Genomic DNA, 16483 nt, shown 5'->3' with positions numbered 1-16483 from the left:
ACAGTGAAAACCCACTAGAGGCAGATCAGTCAAATATTTATTCATGCGTACAGGCGGTCACAATTGTCAATAATTCGCAACCGTACATTTGCTAAATAATATATTAAACCTGTCAGAATTGGAAAGTCACTGTTTTTCTGATCTTCCTAACTTCGCGGCCGTCAAACCATTCAAAATTTTTCACGGATGAGTATTATTCATCCGGGTATTTTCCGCGGACGGGCACTATGGGCTGATAGTGTCTCTCCACGGATGGACACTATCGCGTCTCGTGATCAATTTAAACCAATAAGAATCGGAGAAAATTTAGTGGTGAACTATAAACTCTGATAAAGCACGCCCTTTCGACCAATGATAGCACATGTTGTATCCAACCTCTCTCATAATTACAAATATTACCCAATTTTTTCAGCATATTTTTTGGAAAACATAATGGGTCGTATTTTTACTTTCCCAATTCTTCTCCTTTTTCCTATCTCTTCATAGCACCCTATCCTCGGGTATTGATGGTATGCCCAACTTTGATAAATGAGTCAGCCATAAACTATGAAAGCTTGCTTTCATGGTAACTCACTTTCATGATCTGGAACTCCATACTCAGATTTTCATACTTTTTTTCCTTGAAATAACATCAACTTTACAAATATTACATTACAAATATTAGTTACAAATAATAGTTATATTGTCATAGGCTTAGTTTTCCACAGGGTAAAGTGTCTGTCTCGCACATGTACAAATCATTTTCCTTATCGATGTTGTTATCACAAATGTATGTTTTTTGTTCTATTAATAGCTTTGCACTAAGTTTCCAGTATCAACTATTAGCAACAGCTTTGAATGGAAGATTACTTGGTAAAATGACGTAATAACCTCATGCTTGTTTATTTAACAATATATTTCTTATTTAATAGTAAATGTACGTAATGTCCCACCACAGACATTGCTGTCATTTCATAAAACCCTTTTGACACTTATCTTCTATTTCAAGATGTTTATAAGAAAATCTTTCTTTTCCAAATGTTACTAGCTCCCTGTAAGAACCCGTGGTCTTTTTTGCAATTGCTTGATAGGTGGCTAAAACAATTCAGTATTCAACGGAAAGATTATGGGTCAAGCAGACATATTAATCGCCGATGGCAACGACACCTTTTGTTTATCACAAGTACTTCTAAAAAGTACATAGTATGTTTTTGTTAAATTCGGAACAGAATGTCAAAGCGTATGATATAAATTACTATTATAGAGAGATAGGGAATATCATTCCGTTATTCAAATGCTTAATCAATATGTATACCTCATACTTTAAAAGGACCGTTTTTAAAAAAACTTGCAATACAAGTGAACAGTGGCCTCAGTCTTCATCCAAAAAGAAATAAACAAATAAAATAACATAAACAAGGTGCTTTTGAAATGGTAATATAAAGCACTGGTCTAACAAATAGTCCAAAAAGGCTACATGCCTGGAAATGCAAACCTAATAATAGTGTTCCATGTTTGTTTCAAATATGCAGGGGGATTCTAAAAATTACTATATCAGAGGAAAAATTTTCCCAAATTGTTCACGCGCAGAAAATCAAGCAATTTAATATCAGTGGTTGCATGGTATGCCCAAACTATGACATTTCTTCGACTAAAAACACCGACAAAATTTTTGTGATCCTTTGACTTCTTGAGACAACCACCTGATTAAGTCTCTCAGTCAAGGAGTTTGAAAAAAGCTTTCGGCAATTAGCATGGACATCATAATATGCACATTGTAAAATAAATTATAGAGAAACTGTCAAGGGTAAGATGCTATAAAAAATATATATCGAAGGGTAGAATTTGAACACCACTTTTAGCCAAGCAGGTGAAAAAAATATTCGCTCCGAGTCCCGAGTGGAGGTCACGCTGAACCGGGTGTAATAACCCATTTAGTTCAGGTCTATTCAACCTGTCGTCAGTTTGTTCCTCCCAAAATCTTCAAACTAATGATAAAAGAGTTAGGACCCACTTGTAAAAGTTACGTACATCAAATGGCGACTGAAACGTTATTTAGTGGAGAACAGATCGAAAGAAACTAATACGACCGAGTACCATGACTGTGCGTACCGTAGACTCGTGTCAACAAAATTTCCTGCCTAAAGATAAAAGTCAACATTCTTCACTTACCTCAAGATCCCTCCAGTTACTGTGCAAATAAGACATTCCGAGAGAAAAAAATGCAGTTTTAGTGTGCTATGTTCCTCTACTTCTTACACTTCGTTACACTAGTCAAGACGTAAATATTGCGGCCGCACTGTAATGAAGTCAGCGGTGCATAGCAGGAAAGAAAATCTAGCACCAGAAATCAGGTTTCGGAAGGTATTCCGGCTTTTCCACATACTGGGGAAAAGCCGGAATCCGGAATTCCGCCGGAATATTTCAACGTCTGTTTTTTTTTTAATTCAAAACGACCCCGATGATTTTCCGAAGAGTGTGCGAGCTCCGAATATACTCTGAGCATTAACACGAAGATTATTCGATGGTTTCCGAAGTTACCCAGAGAGCCCTGAATTTTTGAGGGCTTGTTTTTCAATTCTTCTTTTTTCTTTTTTCAAGATTTTTCCGAAGAGTCGACGAGCTCCGAATATATACTCCGAGGATTAACCGAAAGCTATGCGAGGGTCTCCGAAGTTACCCGGAGATCCTCGAGGAACAATCGGATCCCCGGCTTCATTTGTTTTTTATCGACTTTTTTTTATTTCATCTTTTGTTTATTTTTAATTATTAATTTATCTATTTTTTAACAGCCGTGAAACTAAATAAACAGCAAGTCATTCGTCAAATTATAGGTAGAAATGGTGAGCGTCCCTTCAGTTGAGATCTCGACTATTCATTAAAAGGGTACAAAGAAAATATAGCAATGCCTTAGTCAGTGCCATTTATTCAATTATAATTCCTGGAAAGCACTGCTTAACGAAAGCGATAAGCTCTTCCGTAAGAGACAGGCCTCCCTCAGTTCTCCTCAACAGACCTTGCAAGTGGCCTGTATGGAACCAGGGACGACGTGTGCACAGACATGCTATGTTAATATGGTAGTATCCTCTTTGTGGTCTTCCTAACTTCCAACATTTTGTGCCATCTAAGTACAGATTTGGATACCAGTCCACCTCTAAACGTCCAATGACTGCCATGCTATCAACAGGTTGAGAGACTTTTTGAAAGCTTCCTTCACCTCCGTTACATTTTGGGATGTTTCCTTTTAGTTTTATTTAAAAGAAAGGACTAGAAGAATCAGGAATGATGGGTTTCGGCGGTAAAGGAAAACCTTGGGGTACGGATGGTTGGAGTGGACGCATACCGCTAAACGAATGCTGCTGCGTAGAAGACATCGCCGGCGACAGCCTTTGGCTAAACATAGATGTCGTAAATGACTGTGGTAATGGCCCTGGGTATCCAAAAGGATGATTTTGGCCAGCCCCTCCCATTGCTGTGGCCACGTGAGACACCTTGCTGGTCAGGGGAAAAGTCTGATGCTGTGGCTGTAGATCTGATATTTTTATTTAAAATTAAAGTTGTTAATTAAAGTTTAACTCAAAAAATTATCTCGCGATCAATTTTTAGACAATGCCGTCACTGACGTATTTGAATGCATGTCAAGTCTTCACAAGACGTGCGTTTTTGATCTTTCTTTGTTCTTCGGACGAGGAAAAAGGAGTGGCATATCAGGGTGGTTAACTGTCCAACCGGAAACAAAGTGATTTGAATTTACCCATGCACTTTTCACTTAGCTAAGACAAAATCCACCATCAAAAATTCCGTGTAACTAACATAAATATAGATTCTTCAGCGTTTTCTTAATTCCTCATAGGTGTTCGACCATGTTCATGGGGGTTCGATTGTTTCTCAGGCCGGATCCTCGAGTAACTTCGGAGTATATGCACAGCTCGTACACCACTCGGAATATCTTCAGAGTTGTTTTAAATTAAAAACAGGCCTTGAAAAACTCAGGGATCTTCGGGTAACTTCGAGTATATTCGGAGCTCGTACGCTCTTCGGAAAGGTAAGCTGGAAAACCTGCAAGGTTTGTTGAGGAGGAGTGAGGGAGGCCTGTCTCTAACAGAAGAGCTTATCGCTTTCGTTAAGCAGTGCTTTCCCGGAATTGAAATTGTGTAAATGGCAGACTGACTAAGACATTGCTATATTTTCTTTGTACCCTTTTAATGAATAATCGAGATCTCGATTAAAGGGACGCTGACCAGGTTAACCTATAATTTGACGAATTATTTGTTGTTTATTATTTAGTTTCACGGCCGTTAAAAAATAGATAAGTTAATATTTAAAAATAAACAAAAGATGAGATAAAAAAGTCGATAAAAAACAAATGAAGCCGGGGTTCGATTGTTCCTCGAGGATCTCCGGGTAACTTCGGAGACCCTCGGATAGTTTTCGGTTAATCATCGAAGTATATTCGGAGCTCGACGCTCTTCGGAAAATCATCGGAGTTGTTTTGAATTAAAAAAACAGACGTTGAAATATTCCGGCGGAATTCCGGATTCCGGCTTTTCCAGACTACCGTCTCGGAAAGCGTGAAGTAAGAACAACGGAATATGCTCTCAGTATTGCCTTTTATTTGGCTAGCAGAACAGACGTAATTTTGGCTGGCGAGTGCTTAGCATTATCTGGGTGAAAATTATAGCTGCCACCTTAGATTTTCACCGCAACGGAAGGCTAGGCAGAGAAATAAATTTGTACAAAACGGGGCTAGCGAGAAAGCAACGGTCAAAAAGAGAGGGGAGGTTGTGGGGCAATGAATATTTTTCGCCTTTCCCCGCCCCTTTTCCCATCGTTGACTTTAACTCTAAATCAAACATGGGAAGTTTAATAAACGATTGCACGCTTTATTCGCCCTTGTGAGATGCCTGCACTAAGCTATCTTTTTTTTTTCTTTTTTTTTTTTTTTAATATTTCTCGAGAATTTCTCACTTCTTTCTATGTGTATATATATTTATTATTATTATTATAATTATTATTATTATTATAATTATTATTATCATTTTGTCAACTACGAACCTCTATGAACCTCTTTTTCGGGAAAGGTTTCCTGTTGCATACTCTGTTGTCTCAAAATTATGACAAATGACGTTTGTCATTTGCCAAGAGATGCTTTTCAAAGGTTCTAAAGTGTTTTATTTAGGATTCCCTAAAAACTATTTTTCTACGAATATTCTAATTCAGGTAAAATTTCACCCATTAGAACATAGCTAAACTTTGGCGACTAAATACGGCCATTGTTACATGGCTCCATAAACTGAGACAATAAGCATTGTCAAAAACAAGGTTTTTCTTTCAGAAACTGCTATAAAATTCTTGGGCTACTTAAGCTACGAGATTTTAGAGCGATTTATATAAGCGTATTTGAGCTCAAGAAGCGCATTACGTGACCAACGTGACTTGCACGTCACATTAAGAAAAACATTACCAAAATTCGAATTCCATCTTATATCATACAAAAACTTCGAAACGGTTCCCCTTCAAATTAAACATACATATAATTTTTTCCTGAAGCCAAAAAGTCAAGGCAATCTGGCCATTTTCGATAGTCTAGTATATGCAAATTTCTGGTTTATGTTGTTACAACGGCCATATTCGCAACTAATATCAACGCAACAATAACAAAAAAACTTTGTTAAAATAAGAAGGAATTGCCCAGGCTATAATTATAGAAAATTTTACCTTTGGAAGTGGTTTCCGCAAGAGTAACATATAACCCCATACATTAATTATGCATTCAGTCTTTGCTCAATGAAAACAGTAGCGATAACAATAGAACTCCGCAGAGACTAGTAGTCTTTGTTTTCAAAATTAGGATTTTTATTTCTGTCTTTTTTGAAACGGGGTAAATTTGGCGCGTTTCGGCTTTGCAAAACGAAAAGCTCAACTAATTTTCCAGAGGTTTTTAATTTGCACTTTATATTAGAGCAAAAGAACTCTGTTTTATCCTGTTTTAACTTGAAAGTTATCTTTCTCAGTTTGATTGTCATATTATTAATGGTACAGTTCTTCTAATTTCTCACAGAGAGGATGAACCACCAAACCAAGCTGTAGCCACCATCTTCAAAGAGGTAAAATAAATAGAGCAGATTCAAAATGACTCTCTTTGTACTGAAAGAAGAATTCTGGGTATGCTGAATCAGGGATTGTTTCGTCAAATAATCGTAAACACAATTTCTCTTTAACTTTGGGTTGAATTTAAATGGGATAAGTGCCCCATCTTGCCCCTTGCTCACTACAGCCCTGTAAACTGACAACCTTTTTGATATAACTGATCTTGGCATACCTACCTTTCCTTTCAGATGCTATTTCTCAAAACTTCCCATCATCAAAGAAACGTAGACGAGAGGAAGAATAATAATAATTTAATAATTTAATATTTTTATTGCGCAAATTAACATGTGGTTATGATCAAATGCGCATCACAACACTTTTCGGGGGACATTTGGCCGGACTGCATCAGCAGTTTACAAACAATCGAAGGAAACTTATTTGAAGATGCCCCCTCCCCCCAATTCCCAATAAACAGGCCGGACTACATCACAGTAGTCTCGTGAGTGGGTTCTTTAACGTCCCCTGCCTAACCAAATTGACTTATTCATAGATGCAGGAGACGGGACCTACAGTTTATTCGTCCTTATCCGAGAAGACTAGAATGTCTATCCATTTCTTGATATTATAGGGGTAGCGCATTCTCCTCAGTTACTTTAAGACCTTGAGTGTTGGTCCAGCCGGAGCTCGAACCATCGACCTCGACCTCCCGCACAACAGTCCAGCGCTCTAACCAATTGAGCTAACCGGGAGGCGGGTACGAAAATGGTACGAGCAGTATCAGAAGAAGCAGAAGAAGCGACAGAGAATTAAAAGGGTAAAAAAAGTTGTTTGGCTCTTTAACACTCAATTACCTTATCAGCTTGTATGTTTGAATAAATTTCAGAAGGTTTAAATTAAAGTTTGATTTAAAAACTGGTTAAGGTTCAAATTACCCTGTAGATCTGGGGGATAAAAAAAACTTTTTATGCCAAGAACAACTCAAACCAGTGACACTGAGGTTCATTCAAGGGCTTTATAAATGTTTTATTGTAGGAATCGCTCACCACTCAGTATTATAAAAACTTCTTTCACATTTTTACCCTTTGAGAAACTGGATAAGAGACTCAATGTGGCAAGTGAAGAAGAGACTAGGAACCAATTTTCGAGGCCCAGCATCCTAGTCTTGTCTCCTCGGATGAGTCTGATGAAGAAGATTCCACATCAATGGTAACAAAGCCCCTTACCTGGAGAACAGAAGAAGTTACCAACTTCTACCCAGAAGCTTTAATCAATATGTAGTATAACAGATGCTTTGATCAATATGCAGTATAACTGATGCTTTGATCAATATGCAGTATAACAGATGCTTTGATCAATATGCAGTATAACTGATGCTTTGATCAATATACAGTATAACTGTTTGAAAGCGTTGGATGAGAGGGATTGAAGATATGTTCGACTGTTTGCTAGGATTTTGCTAAGGCATTCGACAACGTGAGGCACAGTATGCTTAGTGATAAATTAAGGGTCCTTGGCTTAAATCCGTATATTATCAAATGGTCACCGATTAATACCAGTCGATCTATATCTTGATCGACTGACCGGTTTCTTACCAGGATAAATAAAGTTACTATTATTATTATTATTATTAGCTTTTTTACGAACTTGCAAACAACGGTTAGTGTTTGGGGGTACCAGCTATTGCTGGTATAATGTAAACAAAGGGACCACATAGGGCAGCGTCAGTGGCCATTATTTGTTTAATCTTTGTATTAATGATCTCGATCTTGTAAACTGTCCTGATGCTTCTCTTAGTAAATATGCCGATGATACCACGATGCAAGTTTTTGTAAATAAGGCCGGAACTGATTGTGCTAGTGATGTAATTTCGCAATACCTTAGCTGGTCAAGTACTAACTATATGCCTTGCAATCTTTCCAAGTGTAAAGAATTAGTTTTGAAGAAGAAGGGACAAGTAAATTCTAGTCCGATTGGTAATATAGAGCAGGTCGAATTTCTAGTGCTACTCGGAGTGACTTTCCAAAACAATGGAAAATTTACAGAGCACATTAAACGAAAACTCTCCGAAGCGAACAAGTGCCTTTATGTGTTAAGGAGCTTAAGCAAGGAAGGATATAACCAAGCGAAAATCTATCATCTGTTTCAGTCTTTAGTTTTACCTAAAATTTCGTATGGTTTACCGGTGTATGCAGCCTCTGTGCCTGAACTTAATACTGTGCAGCGGTTCCTTCGTAGATGTTATAAACGCAGTTTTATATCCTATGCTATAGATATATATGATTTGCTTGAGAAAACAGATGGGTCAATCTCAAAGAGGATTAGTTGCCTGCCTACTCATCCGCTGTACAATTTGTCGCCTAAAGTTAAAGAATCTTCCAATCGTTCTAGAACTCAAACAAGCCTACTACCTTGTCTGAACACAGAACGTTTCAAAGTTAGTGATTTATAGGCTGTATTTTTAATATGCTTCCGCTTTTTAACTTTTCATTAATAATTTAAACATGTAAATAAACGGGTATGTATTTTTACTTGTATATTCAATAAAGACCTAAAGCTAAAACTTCTTCCATATACTAGACCAGAGGTATAAGTCTTCCATGACGAATCAGCAAAAGAGGCTGTCAGTGAAAAGAAGGGTTGGTAGACCAATTCATAGAAATAGTAGAGAGATCCCCGAAAAATTGCACTGGGCCACCACTTTAATCTAATTTTAATTTTAGTATACAGTCACTGAACTCTCTTCTAGGGACCATCTCTTATAAACTTGCTATATTTTTACGCAATGATACAGATGATGTAGGTCTGCCATCTTCATTCTTTAATTCTGTCTGACTTAGGCTTTTAATTTGACAATTTGCTGATTTCAATTTTCTCACAATAAACCACCTCAGTTGGCAAAATTAAAGTGAGACTTTTGTACAATCATGGTCGTTAACAAGAGAGTGTTAAGACTATAAACATACACGTGTCTAACATGTAATATTTCTAGCAGTTTAAGTTATTGAGCAGCCTACATTTAAGTTATTGTCAGTGGAAAGTGAATTCAGTTTGAAGAATATTTTCCATTCCCTGATCACTATTTGGCACTTATGTCCAGAACTGAATGCGGGTGTTTTTTGCATATAATTCACCTATATATGAATGGATTTTTGAACATTGTCACACTACTTCATATTTGACTGAATTGTACATTTGAGTGAACAGTGAGGACAATTTACCATGCTCATTTTAAAGGGCCCAAAATCCTGGATATATCTGCTATTCTAGAGGAAGGTACAATTTTCATTCTCTCTTTTATAGTTCTCTTGTTCTCCATCAGATGGAGTAGTGTTTCAATTTTCAACATCAGACGTGTTTCAAATAGATTTAATGCAGATTTAAGATTAAATGTAAGGTGACATTCTCAGCATACTGCCTTGATTCCCTCGGCACATGAAGTTCACCTAGTTATTTTTTCTTCAAACCTTGACACTCATTTTTGCATAATATTTATGATAGAAGTTTAGAAATTTAAACATGTATCTAGAAATCACTTTTCCGGTCATAATTTGTATATATTGACTCGCACATAATTTTTCAGACAGTACATCATTCCAGTTTTATCATATCAATTGTACTGTAAAGGTTAAGTTTTGCTTCTTTTTGGCTTTAGACAGAGAAATGTGTAAAGTTAAATAAGGCTAAGAAACACGATTGTTATCAGGCTCCACTGATTTTGGACACTAAATAAATTTTACCGCTAACATCATTGTGCATTAATAAACTTGACGAGAATTATTAAAGAGTGCTTATCCTGTCTGGAAGAGGGAAATAGGACAAAATGCTTTGAGAACCTGCAGTAGAGTTGAGTCCAAGAAGTGGAATTTGACGAACAGCGATTAACCGAGCGGCGGTAAACGCGGGAAAACGCATCCCTTGCACGAATTCACCTTTGCAGAAAATACCGTAAAATGCATGCTTTCGACTGGTTAATTCCAGTGAACATAACGTTCGAATGCGGAAAACGGCTGTAAATGGCAGAATACCTGTTGTTTTCCATTGATTAACCGAAGAACAATTAAAGGTAAAACGCCGGAAAATGCGTTTCCACGAATTTCCTCGAAATCGCTATTGCGGAAAAACGTTGGAAAATGCATGCTTTCGACTTGATAATTCTTGTGAACATTTCATTCAACGGGCGAAAAACGGTTGCGAAAAAAAAGAAAACATAGCATTTTCTATGCATGAATGGAACTGCAGACTTTGGAAAACATTATGTTTTCCCGTGTTTACACACATTAACCTTTCCGAAAAATGCGTGTTTTCAGCTGTTAACTCTGGTGAAAACGTTGTTGTTCACTCGGAAATGTCAATGAACAAAAGGAAAACACGCTGTTTGCGGTACTGCGTTAACCGAGCGCTTAATGCCGGAAAATGAATTGTTTACCTGCATGCATTTACCACGAAGGAAAACTACCGAATAATGAAACGAATAATGGGATTCACCGATGCGAAAGCGCACAGAAAACGTCGGATTTTTCCACTTCCCATATCCAGTGGAGTCATGAGAAGATCTCTAACTTAATCAAAGGACTCCCTGTGGTTTATTCGATGTGTAGACGTTTCGACTTAAACAAGATTAACTGATATGAATAATAAGAATAGGAAATATTGTTATGTAAAGCAACTTTAAAAATACGTATGGAAAATTGATTTTATTTAACAATCTGAAGCAGGTAGGACTTAATAACGACATTATTTTTTTTCTGAACAACAGCTCTCGATTAGGCCTGTAGGCTACTCGAAGTGCCGCTTTTCATGAATAGCACTTGTTCGTCTTAATAATAATAAAAAATGTGTTTGCGGCGGTGAAATTATAAGTTTCGTTTTAGTCTTTCGCAAGATTGATTCATCAACGATTTGCTGATGAAAAGTTTGTCGGCTGCAAACTAGGGAGAAATAAGACTTAAGACGTAGAAGATTTGCATGGAAAAACTTCAGCAATGTTTAACGGTGCAATCTTGCAAGTTGAAAGATGCATCATTTCGCAAAAAGTACACTAAATTATAGGATCGCAAAAAGTAGCCTATTCTTTCGAAAATTGTCTTCATAGAGACTTAAGGCTCCCATATTTACTGTTGCTGGGCAACCTGACGAATAAAGTGACAAGCACTAGCAAAATTTAACGACATTGCGACGGTGTGGGCCACCTGAATTAGACAAAAAAAATTGATTAGGCAGGTTTTAAACGCAGATAAGTGGAGGCATAGAATCTGCTCATCTGATAGGATGACAATGAGTTCAAAAGCGATGTTTACTATCATCACGTGTACGTCGTTGCCTAAAACAACCTTCCAGGTAGAGTTTTATAATTCTATAATTGTTAATGCACAATAAAGCGAAAGGAATATCTATAGCAGTTTGAAAGGCCTTTTTAAAAATATTCATTTTATATCCAAAAAGTTTTATTTTGAACAAGTTGACTTTTTTGTGGTAGATATTGTCGTCTAAACCAGTTTTTTTTTCAAGAAATTGTTCCCACCAATAACGTAGCTCCATTTTCTGCCTTTAAAAACACACAGAACCCACAATTTATCTATTCGCTCCGACGAAGGGCTAACGCTCGAAACGTCAGCTTTTATAATCGTAACGGTGGCCAATTTACCATTTCAACTTTGTTGATATATTCATTATTTCGTTACCCCCACCGACGCAGCCCCAAACAGTTTCTTTAGAAACTATCTGCGTTTATTCATTTTTAAAGAAAAGATGCGGAAACTTCGGTTTAAAATTTCTCATACGCAATCGTTGGGTTGGGGCATTTGACAATACACTCTCCATATATCGGTTGGGCTATGTACGACTTCTCGTTGAGAGAAAGTTTTTCCTTTTTTCTTTCCTCATGAAAATTTTTTGGGGAAATATTCAGCATTCATAGTTTGGTTGTTCTCCAATCTTCCTTTTTTTGTGTCGCCACAAGCTAGAACTGATTTCTGGCTAGACCGCCCGCGTGGAAAGCGATCGAAAGTGTCGAGCGCGCTCACGAAATTCTCTCTTGCTACAAGTTAAAAGATGTACTTAGTCATTTCACAAACAAAATATGGAAACTTCACTTGGAATAAGAGGAGAACCTTCTCTTAGACTTTAATTTGCATATGAGAAAACTCACTAAATCGGAGAAAAGAATACTTAAACTGCAGGTGCAATCGGGCCGAAAAAAAAAAACCCCTCAGCGAGAGCGACACTTAACAAAAAACTATGCCTCATTGAGGCTATGATCTTTAAAATTTTGTTGTAAAATTTCTCAGGAAATTTGGTCAGAATACCGCAGAGATATCAATTTGAATAATTAGGCTTTTTTATGAGCTTGCATTTTTACAGTTCAACTGAAAATTTCTTTTCTCATTTGATGCTGCTTATAATTATTAAAATAGGTACACGAGGATTCCCTAAGGATAGAGAGTGAAAGGTGGAAATAACTGCCTGAGGAGAAAACTAACCAAATCTACTGTTTCAGAACACATTAATTAATCTCACAGCGTCTCTGTGACGGGTGATGAAACATCCTTTATATATAACGACCACGTGTGATTGGCTAACACTTTTCTAGGAAGTGTAACCTTAATTGGTGGTACATCTCAATCAACAAACTCTTGTTAAGCTCTTCGGTTTCCTCAACAGCTCCTAAACATCGAAAGGATTTCCTTTCAGCTGGTTTTTTGCGGACATGGGAGTTTTTCTCCTCTTTTTCCCTATCTCTGTGGTTCTTTCCCTCGGAAAATTTCAGTCCTGCCAAGATGGTATGTTTTTAAGCTGGAATTTTTGGATAAGAAACCTTTATTATTCTGCTCTTAATTGTTCAGCTAAGCAATATATCAACAAAAAAAAAAGAAAAAAAAAAAAGGAAACGCATATTTCCGAGGATTAAAATTCTCGTATATAGGGGCCTAACTAACAAAATGGCTACTGAAACTCATCGTCCATTTTAATTTGCTGCTATCTTTTGTTCATTCAAAACTATTCTAGATTCTTTTTCACAATTTGTGAAGTGTGCTTGCAAAGGTTTTTAGTTATAACCGAGCAACCTCCGCAATTACTGAATTCTTTTGTTATGTATTACGTAATTTTCGAAGCCTAATGCGTAAGTTTTTTCAAAGCTAATAACAACAACGAGAACGTTGTTGCAATGCAGGCAGAGCAATTATGTTTCCTATAATGCAAAAGGAATACTGACTGCGAATTACTGGGAACATGAAAACTTCTCACTGACAGGTGGCTAAGAGATAGACAACATAAATGTTAAGTAGGATTTGCACGCGCGCGTTATCATAGTAACTTTTAAGATAGGTGAGGAAAATGCGATTTGAAATATTGGGCACAAGTTGGGAGTTCATGATTGAAATTTCTTGCCTCGTTCATCACTGAACATGAATGGAAGTTATTGAGTTTTCTGGGCACGAATTATCTTCGGGGTTTGGGCTCGTCATGGTACACTTTGCAATTTTCGGTATCATTTTTATGAACTGTGAGGCTAGTTGTTTCAGGTGTCCCGCAGAAAGTAATTGCAAGGAAAAACAAAGAGAGATATACTTTGTTTGAAGAAACCTGGGGCAACAGGGATCAAAAGAAAAGATAGAAAAGACTTATCTGGCTTTTGGAGGTCATACAATTCAATAACTCATTCAAGAGATCTTTTCGGCTCGAAAAAAAATAAAGGATACTTTTAATTTGATCTTGGTATCTTAATGAATATGTGTAAATAAGTGACTTAGCTTTATTGATTCTGTGCCTAATAAAGTATCTATCTATCTATCTATCTATCTATCTATCTATCTATCTATCTATCAGTATAAGTACCAAGCGCTTGGAAGGCGAGTTTAACAAGTTTTGTTTAGCACTATTTGAGCAATAGTGAAAATCAGACCTGAAAAAAATTTCAGGCCTGTACGGGATTCGAACCACTGACCTCTGCGATACTAGTGCAGCGCTCTACCAATTGAGCTAACAAGCCAACTGGGAGCAGGCCATCAAATTAATTCGATATAAACCCGTAGATGATAAATCAAACAACAACAAACATATGAAACATATGTGTGAACTGCGGTTATGAGACGTCTCATAACCGCAGTTCACACATATGTTTCATATGTTTGTTGTTGTTTGAAGTTTTGTTTAACAAGTTTTAACAAGTTTTCGTCCGTCAGCGACCATTTTGGTGAATTGCTCATATTTTGCTCAACGATAGATACCCTTTGGTAAACTGTTTTCAAAACTCAAGTTTAAAAAATCCGACGAGTGTTAATTTTTCAGAAATTTGCCAAAATTTGAAAACGCGGTTTAAGTGCGTTTTTCCGCCTGGAAAATTGTCCAAAATTCACTGCAAAACCCAAGCTCCGTTGAAGGCTTAAAATGAATTCAGTTAACACCAAACTTCACACGTTTTAAGAAAAAGTCTTCCCATTCATTTGTGTTTTGTTAATTTCTTTAATTCCGTACACAGCTATATTGTGAATTTTTTTGGTCCCTTAAGCAACACCCTCAAAAAGTGCTGTACATGGGGCGAAAAATAGGTAAAATTTAACGCGATAAAAGTATACCTGGTACATAAGTTTTTAAATTTTTAACTAGATATTCGTAATAAAATGTCATTATTCAATACCTGGGTAAGATTTGAGGCTTTGAATCGGAACGCTTCCATTTGAAAATACCACAAATGTTTGTGTCGTGAGCGAGCAAAGATATATGTTGTGTAAACAAACACTAATCTAATTATTCCCTGCCAGGTAGAAAAAGATTTTGAAATCAACTTTAATTTTGGAAATTTTTAGCTGTTATGCCACAAGATATTAGGTAAAAGGGAAATCATACATTCAGAGTTGCGTGAGAGCAGAGAAAAAAAAAATCAGTGTCGAAAATGTACTTACGGTAGTTACATCGACACCATTATGCAAATTACTACCTCAGCTGTAGGAGAACTATGATATTTCTTGCTCATTTTCTTTTAACCATTTTGTTGAATTGCTCATATTTCGCCCAAAGAAACCTTTCAGTAAACCCTTTTCAAAAATCATGTTTTTAAGTTCCAGCGATTCTTAACTTTTCATAAATTTACGAAAATCTGAAAACGCGATTTCAGGTTACCTGAGTTCAGGCTCCGCATGTCGCACAGTCAAAAATTAACTGCGAAAACCAAGCTCTGCTCAAGGCTTAAAATGAAATCAATCAACACCAAACTTCACACGTTGTAAGGAAAGCTATTCTTATTCAATTCTGGTGAGTAAATTTTTTCGGGCACATCGATTTTGGGATTACTTAAGCCCTTGAAAGAACATCCTTACAGGCCGCGCAAAATGGCGTTGAAAAACGGGTGATATTTCGCGCGAAAAAAATTTAGCTGTTACCTGACCTTTTGGATTTTCAACAATACATTCGTCAAACATTGCTATTTACATTCACTGTGCAATTTTTGATGCTCTGAATCGCATTGCTTCCTTTCGAAAATGTCAGAAAGAAGTGTTCGTGACCCAAGCGAGCAAAATGATGCGAAGTGTGTAGACAAATAACTAGGTAATTTAACCATCTGAGTTGTTGAATATCCAAATTAAATTCGGTCCTCGTTGTAGTGACTTATAGCTTGTAAAATGTAAAGAGACAGGTCAAAAATTTTGCAAGATGTTTGTTAAGGCTCTCCAAAACATTTTTGGGCTGAAAAATCTGCAAGTGAAGTACACATTACATTACCACCTTCTCACATTCAAGTAATGCAAAATATACTTTCGAAAGAAGCTATTTAAGACTTGATTCCACACAGACAATCTAAATACTTTTTATCTTTTACAATGAAAACTCATTTTCTGTAAGTATAAATACAAAGAAAGGCGTCTTGTGACCTTCAAAGTAATTTAATACAAGAGAACAGGTCTTATTCTCCTGGTAATTATTAATGTCACGCAACGTAACGTAATTGCAAACATTTTGGGGGTGCTTGAACATACGCGCGTTCAAACCGCAACTGAAAGGACGACGTCGTTAAATTAGAGAAAGAAATCCCGCATTAAAACATGAGCAGATTGAAATGTAGGTTGAATACTCCCACATCCGTGAGTTTGCATATTTCGGCTACTACATGAGTAAATTTCATTACTGACGTGAAGACCAGAAAAGAAAAGTGAGGGTCAATACCAGGATGATTAAAAGAATAACAAAACAAAACGCAAAAACTTCTGATCCGGCCTACGTGCATTTTAAAAAAATAAGATAACCACTAACTAACGATTAGGAACGATACGCCGTTCATTCGTTTCTTCCTCACTTTCCTATTCTGCTAAACAAAAGAGAAAGTCAGCATAATGATGACTTTTGGCAAGTACATCTGCTGACAATCTCTTTTAGTAGAGCCAAGTACGGGGCCTTTTTACGAATGGGCTTTGATAGT

General features: G+C 36.8%; 2 pseudogenes; one reads left to right on the top strand and one right to left on the bottom strand.

The window, feature by feature from the left end:
• LOC148737496 (uncharacterized) overlaps positions 1 to 16483 on the bottom strand; it is a 221608-nt pseudogene that overhangs the window by 61664 nt on the left and 143461 nt on the right.
• Positions 3265 to 8831, top strand: LOC148737502 (uncharacterized; annotated as a pseudogene).

Source organism: Stylophora pistillata, chromosome 2 (assembly GCF_964205215.1).
Source record: "Stylophora pistillata chromosome 2, jaStyPist1.2, whole genome shotgun sequence".
Lineage (NCBI taxonomy): Eukaryota > Metazoa > Cnidaria > Anthozoa > Scleractinia > Pocilloporidae > Stylophora > Stylophora pistillata.
The sequence above is the reverse complement of the archived record's forward strand: the minus strand, read 5'-3'. Positions and strand labels throughout refer to the sequence as shown.